At 38.5% G+C, this 7,261-nt stretch overlaps 1 long non-coding RNA gene across 1 annotated transcript; it reads left to right on the forward strand.

Moving 5' to 3' along the window:
• Positions 1 to 816: 816 nt before the first annotated feature.
• Positions 817 to 5,608, forward strand: LOC308280688. Its single transcript, XR_013961773.1, has 7 exons — positions 817 to 1,007; positions 1,695 to 2,187; positions 2,798 to 2,871; positions 2,976 to 3,084; positions 3,682 to 3,757; positions 4,364 to 4,440; positions 4,724 to 5,608. It is a non-coding gene; the product is annotated as an uncharacterized lncRNA (long non-coding RNA).
• The last annotated feature ends 1,653 nt before the right edge of the window (positions 5,609 to 7,261 follow it).

A 7,261-nucleotide genomic window follows, 5' to 3' on the forward strand; every position in this document is an offset into this window, starting at 1 on the left:
CAGGGGGTCCCCTGCTAAATGATAGTTAGGAATGAAATGGACCCTTATGGGTAACTCATAGAGTGTACAAATGGAACCGAAATGGACCCATTAACATTGATTTTACAATAAATTGGGGTCTCAGATAGAAATGCCATAAAATGGAGGTCCGTACTTAGACTAATGCATGTCAAACTGGGGTTCTTGCAATTAAAATAGTTGAGAATCACTGCTTGACTCATCAAAATCTTCTCTAATGGAAATGTTTCTTCTTTGAAATGTTTGAGATCCACTACCATACTGTATTCCTCAATGCTTCAGAAGCTTAATATAAAACTATCCTGCTTGAAATGAGTATAATACAATAAAAACATCATCCTGACGTCAACCTGACGTTGGGATAATACGTTGAACAGACGTTGGTTATTGGTTAGTTACCAACACAACCTAAAACCAACCAAATATCAACGTCTGATGATGTTAGACTTCAACGTTATGTGGACGTTAGTAAAATAATGTTGGGCAGACATTGGTTATACAAGCAAATAATCATCTGTAATTAAATCTGATTAAAACACATTTTAATGCCTATCTTTTGGGATATTATAGTTTGGAGGAAACATATGAAAGATGAAGGGAGCCATCTTTGTAGTTACAGAGAGGAACACAATATATGTGTGTTTATGGAAAGCAGTTTGAAAATCAACTACACTGCCCACAATGCAATTGCAAATGCCTGATTGGCTGTGTGTCATGTGACTGTGATGTGGCCAGCTACCACTGGCTCTGCTGAGAGCACACCCCCACTTTGAATCCAAACAGCCCACAGCAGTTACATTTGTCACCAACAGCAAGCATTGAGAGCTGCTTGTCTAAAAGTGATTTAAGATAAAACTAAACTAAATAAAATCACTGTTGATTGTTGAACAGGAAGATAGGTTGCTGCCAGTCTATTTGTGGGATTAAATCTACATTATGGAGACTTTTTGCACACAGAGAAGGAGTTTTGGAGCAGGGAGATGACACAGGTATGTAAAGCTATTTTAATTGATTGCTTTTGCTTCCAGTACTTTTTACAACTTCACTATTTACAATTCATACTCCAGTGTTTTCAGCCCTTTTCATGTCAAGGACCCCAAAATCCAAAATGACTATTTGGCTGCAGACCCCTTTTAATATGTGACAGGAACCCTCATTCCTGTAAAAAAGTTTCCATTATATAATGTTTCCAAGGTCCATTATTTATTCAGCAGTTAAATAGTGTTATTGTGACAGTAATCATTGCTATTTATATAGTGTTTGTTTAGTAATGTTAGGTTGGTTCCAGCCTTCCAGGTGGTCCCCAGCTAAATGATGGGGAGTTGATAACCAAATGGACCCCTATAGATCTTTTAATTACTGTAAAATCAAACCAAATGTACAAGCTAAATTATTTTTTACACATGATCTGTATTCCTAAATTATTAGGTATGAGACTGAGAGGCTAAATCTCACTAAATGGTGGTCCATGGCTCAAATGCATAATTGACAAACACTGATTTTGTGCCATGGTTCTCAAAGTGGGAGTGGGAGCTAGAAGTGATTAACAGGAGTGTGTGTGTGTGTGTGTGTGTGTGTGTGTGTGTGTGTGTGTGTGTGTGTGTGTGTGTGTGGTACATGGCTCATTTGTAATGTATTTTGTAGTCTTTCAACTTTTGTTTTTCTTCTGTCAACAGAAAATTCCAACGTCGAAAAGAAAACCAGTCTATGCAATATGGTAGGTTAAGTCTCCTCTTACCACCCTTTAGCAAAGTCCTTTTTAATCCAGGAAATCCAGTAGTAATCCACAATAGGAAAATAAAAGGTATCTTCATCCTGTGGTATAATATCCAAGATCCAATATAGAATACAGCATGACTTTTGCATGAGACTTCTCCTTCTCTTCTTACCCTGTACTGCCAAAGCTGCACTTCACAGGTGTTACAAACACGTCTGAATGCCAATCTACTGCAGCCAATCACTGCAGGAACTAGTCAAGTACTAAATAATATACTGTACATGCTCATATTATGCAATGTGTTCTTGTAGATAATTTTGTGTCTAATGCAACATTGTTGTTTGATGGAGTATGATAAAATCTAACCTATTCATTTCCTTTTTCACTCTCTCTCTGTTACATGAGGTGTCTCTGTGGTGGTATGAGGTGATCCTGGGAGCTAAGCCAACCAGGTAATTTACTTAATTAATAATGATTTATTTGAACTGAGAAGCCATTCTACAGCCTCACATTGTGTGTGCTTGTAGATCAGCTATTTTTGTGACTTCGGTCCATTATATCTCCCCTTTAATGATTGAATGATTGCACTCTCCCACAGTAATAAGGAAAAGAAAAAACAACACATGTTGACCATTTTTACACTTTGTTAATTTTAAGCTCAGTGTCAGGGAAGCCCACAATGAGAGTAAATGCCAGCAGAACAATATTGCAAGCCATTTTGGCAAAACCTTGATCGGCGCTACCCACACGTTAGGTTGTGTAGCTCATGCCTCGAATGCCCGATGCTTACAAGCTGTACTTTGTTGTAAAGGTGACGAATCAATGATAAAAATGATATAAAACAATACAAATTGGTATTATTAAAGGGGAGATAATGGACCGAAGTCAAGTTTCCTTTCTTTTTGTGCTGATTTTATTTCCTTTCTCTCTGTGTCTCAGGTGCCGTACGTTGGGTGGCTGCTTGTTCTTGTGACGCAGTGTCCAGTCCTGTCTTATGTGGAAGCAAACATGTATGAACTAGTCACTAGTCTGTTTTCACTTCTCCCTCTCTCTCTCTCTCAGGTGTCTGCTGTGCTTGTCCCGCCTTTCCTTTGGGATAGACATGGTGGTTTCTACTCTTGGGAGATAACAACCAGGTAGTCTGATCATTGTTTTGTACTAAATAGCCAATCTACAAACTGTTGTGCGATGGAAAATTATAACGCTTTGATTGGGTGTCTAACCTCTCTTTCTCTCTCAGGTGGCGTGACGTGTCTGGTAGTCCTTTCGGACCTGGTGCCAGTGGTTGACAGGATAGAGGATGGAGAGAGGAGCAACATCTCTGTGATGACCAAGCTTTTAAGACCTTGGTAGGCTTTATATGAGTCACAGTATAAAGTGCATGTTTCAACATGGAAGAAGAGGAGGTTCGCACACTGTTCCAGAGCTCCGGTAAATAGTTATTATTCTATCCTAATAAACTATTTACTGGAGCTCTGGAACAGTGTGTGAACCTCCTCCTTCCATGGTGTGTATATTATATATTCCTTGGTTCGGCACCTGTAAATCTTTGGAGATGTGCTTGCTTCCCTCTCTGCATGTTTCAACATACAATATGAATTAACCCTTGTGTGATGTGGTTTTCAGTGTCTGCATAATTATTTGTTTAATTATTCTAGGCGATGGCCTGTCTGCATGTTTTCATTTTTTCGCAGCTTAACCACTGGAACCCCCTCTTATGACAATGTCATGATATGTGAAAATTATGTGAAAATAAATAAATACAATTTTGCATGAATGTAGCTTATAGACCTGCTGTTGCTGAGCAGATTTGGTGTAGAGGGTTTAAAAAAGCGGACCACCCTGTGCCACCTGATCAACAAGGGATCAAGAGATTATATGCCATGTTTACAAAAGAACCTTACCCTACTATATTGTTCACAAAAATGTAATATGTTTTTCTTCAGGCTCTTCGGTAACCACATGAAGGGGGAAAAGGAAGGTGGCTTTGGAGAAGACTGATGTATTTTAGAGCAATACAAGGTAACTTCATGTTGACCAAGGACAGACAATTGGCACACACCAATCTGTAAATAATGTAATTGGGCAAAACATGTCCTTCCCTTTGATACAATGGCAAGTGTCTTTGATTTGGTGTCTAACCCAGGGGGTTTCAAACATTTTTGACTCGGGTCACCTCGCCCCTGTAAATAATATTTTAATCCACAGCACCCTTGAAGTACACTGTAAATATTTTGAATCTTACACCATTGGAGAAATATCAGTTTCCATTAGAACTGACTGAAAATAACTTTATACTTTATGTTTAACCACTTGAACCCCAGCATCCCTATTCTGGGAGGAAGGTTCACCAAAAATAGCCGATCTACAAGCTCACAGCGCGTTGTGACATGTTGTGAGCTTGTAGATCTGCTATTTTTGCAGAAGAGAGTTGGCCGTAGATGGAAAAATAACTCCTCACAAATCAGGTCAGTTTTACTTAGTGAACTGATATTGATGTAGTGATATTGATGATCAGATTATTCTGAGACACCCCTGGACTGGCATCAAGGCACCCTAGGGTGCAACAGCACCCACTTTAGGAAACCCTGGTCTAACCTATTTCCTTCTTTCTTCTCTCTCTCTTAGCTGGCGTGATGTGTCTGCTTGGGTCCAGTCGTTGAGAGGATGGAGAGAAGAAGCACCTCTGTGACCAAGCTTTTTAAGTAAGTAAGAAGTAATGCACAGCATAACACAGTATAAGGTTTGGGTGTTCTGTGGTTTTCAGTGTCTTACAATTTAATTCTTCTGGGTGAGGGCCTGCTTAACCAACTGAACTCTTGTTATTTTAAGGTTATGAGGGTGAACATGATGTGAAGTTTTCAAGTTTTTGTATGCATTGTGACCTTGTAGACACACCTGTAAATAATTTAATTTGCAAAACATGACAATGTGGTGGTGTAAGGTTATGACAGCATGTTACATATTTTGTATTCTCTTTTTCTACAGATGCCGTCATGACGTTCAACCCAGAAGCAGAGGACAACCTAAAGCAGCAGAGGCGGGAGACACAGGGGAACTGTCCATTTCAAGAGGGACACTATGGACTGATATAACTTGAATTAGTTCTGGTTGGACCTAAAACCTGGTAGCTCACTGGACATGCAGGCAAGAGGAGGCAGCGGGGGACACAAACGCATGCACTCAGAACTGATTGAACTGACACTGTGAATTCTGGGGGATCTTGGTAGTTCTGTTTGGACCTACATTTTAATCTGGCAACTCACCGGAATACATTTTTTAAATTATTTTTTGTAGTTGTGAACTCACCGGAATATATTTTTTTAAATAATTTTTGTTGTTGTTGTGAACTCACTGGATTATATTTTTTAATTATTATATTTTTGTTGTGAACACACCGGAATATATTTTATTAATAATTTTGTTGTTGTTGTGGGACATATGCAAGTAAAAAGGAAACTGTCTGGAAGTTCTCTCTGAGGTAGGCTGTGCTATTATTTCATGTATTTCTTTATTTGTCCAGTGTTAAGGTAAAAAAAAGGTGAACTGTTATGTTCTTTTCTGGATCAAGCTTAATCAGACCTAGTGACTGCTGTGTGAGCTACCCTCTATTCACTATTCAGTACTTGACACAATTTGGTGTCATACTGTCATATGTCTGGAAGTTGATGTGATGTTAGCGTTGGTTTTCACGCCCTCTGATGTTTTGCATTTCCAACTTTGGTCATTGATGTCAACCTAATGTTGGGTTTTGACAGCAATGCACCTCTTGCTTACATGTCTAACCAACATTGGAGGATGACGTCTTGCCAACGTTGGGTTATGTTCATTTAACCAAATTAGAACTTGTATCCAAATTTGGAGTTGAACCAGTAATCGTCTACATAACATCTGAGATTAACATCAAGCTGACGTTGGATTATGTCAGTCCAATTTTATTCAACTAAAATAACTTTTATCCAACGTTAGGAGACCAACCAAAATTCAATGTCAAGATAACATCATGTTTGTTCGTCAACCTGTTTGTTTTGTTTTTGTCTTCATGTGGGGACTACGGATGAAATTTAGCATTCTTGCTAATTCCGGTGTATTTACATTGCATTCATGTAGTGTTCATTAATATGCATTGTCCCGTCTAAATAAATAAATACAAAAAAAAAAAAGATGCTTACATCAAATCAATGTTTGCCTTATGACGTCAATCCGATTTACTTTTCAACAAAGATACATTGGGAGTCTAACCTTTAATCAATGTCTACATGACATCAGAGATTGACATCAAACCAATGTTGGGTCATGACGTCAATCAAACTTAAAAACCCAACGTTGGGAGTCTAACCTTTAATCAACGTCTACATAACATTAGAGATTGACATCAAACAAATGTTATGTTATGACGTCAATCAAACTTTGATTTTCAACCAAAATACAACCGGTATCCAACGTTGGAAGTCTAACCTTTAATCAACGTCTAAGTAACATCAGTGATTGACATTAAATCAACGTTAGTTTAAGATGTCAAACCAACATCAGGTTATGACATCAAACCAACGTTAGGTTATGACGTCAGACAAACTTTCATTTACAACGAAAATACAACTGGTATCCAACGATGGGAGTCTAACCTTTAATCAACATCTATGTAACATCAGAGATTAACGTTAAATCGGCGTTAGTTTAAGATGTCAAACCAACATCAGGTTACGACGTCAAAGCAACATCAGGTTCTGACGTCTAACCAACGTTAGGTTAGGACGTCAGACAAACTTTCATTTACAACCAAAATACAACTGGTATCCAACATTGGGAGTCTAACCTTTAATCAACGTCTATGTAACATCAGAGATTAACGTTAAATCGACGTTAGTTTAAGATGTCAAACCAACATCAGGTTACGACGTCAAAGCAACATCAGGTTCTGACGTCTAACCAACGTTAGGTTAGGACGTCAGACAAACTTTCATTTACAACCAAAATACAACTGGTATCCAACGTTGGGAGTCTAACCTTTAATCAACGTCTATGTATCATCAGAGATTAACGTTGAATCGACGTTAGTTTAAGATGTCAAACCAACATCAGGTTACGACGTCAAAGCAACATCAGGTTCTGACGTCTAACCAACGTTAGGTTAGGACGTCAGACAAACTTTCATTTACAACCAAAATCCAATGGTCATCCAACGTTGGAGTACAACGTTGTCCCAACGTTGTACTGACGTCGTGTGCCAGCTGGGTAGGCATTAGTAGTTCTCAAACGTTTTATTTGCAAGGACCTCCATAACTCAGTGAACAAATAGAACCAAATGGTCATGTTCCATTTGTACACTGAGTAATAGAAGTCTTATGGTCATTCAGGGCGTTTTGTGTTTCTGGTAATATTATTGTCCATTTCATTTTGTATGTCAGTGGTGATGGACATTTATACCTGTTGTTTCTCACTCGACAGTATTTGAATTAGCCCACACTAGGCAGTATATGGGCACATGATTTACTACGACACGAGTCCAATTAGTAGTCTGGTTGT

Source organism: Nannobrachium achirus (assembly GCF_963921795.1).
Source record: "Nannobrachium achirus genome assembly, contig: SCAFFOLD_298, whole genome shotgun sequence".
NCBI classification, from domain to species: Eukaryota; Metazoa; Chordata; class Actinopteri; order Myctophiformes; family Myctophidae; genus Nannobrachium; species Nannobrachium achirus.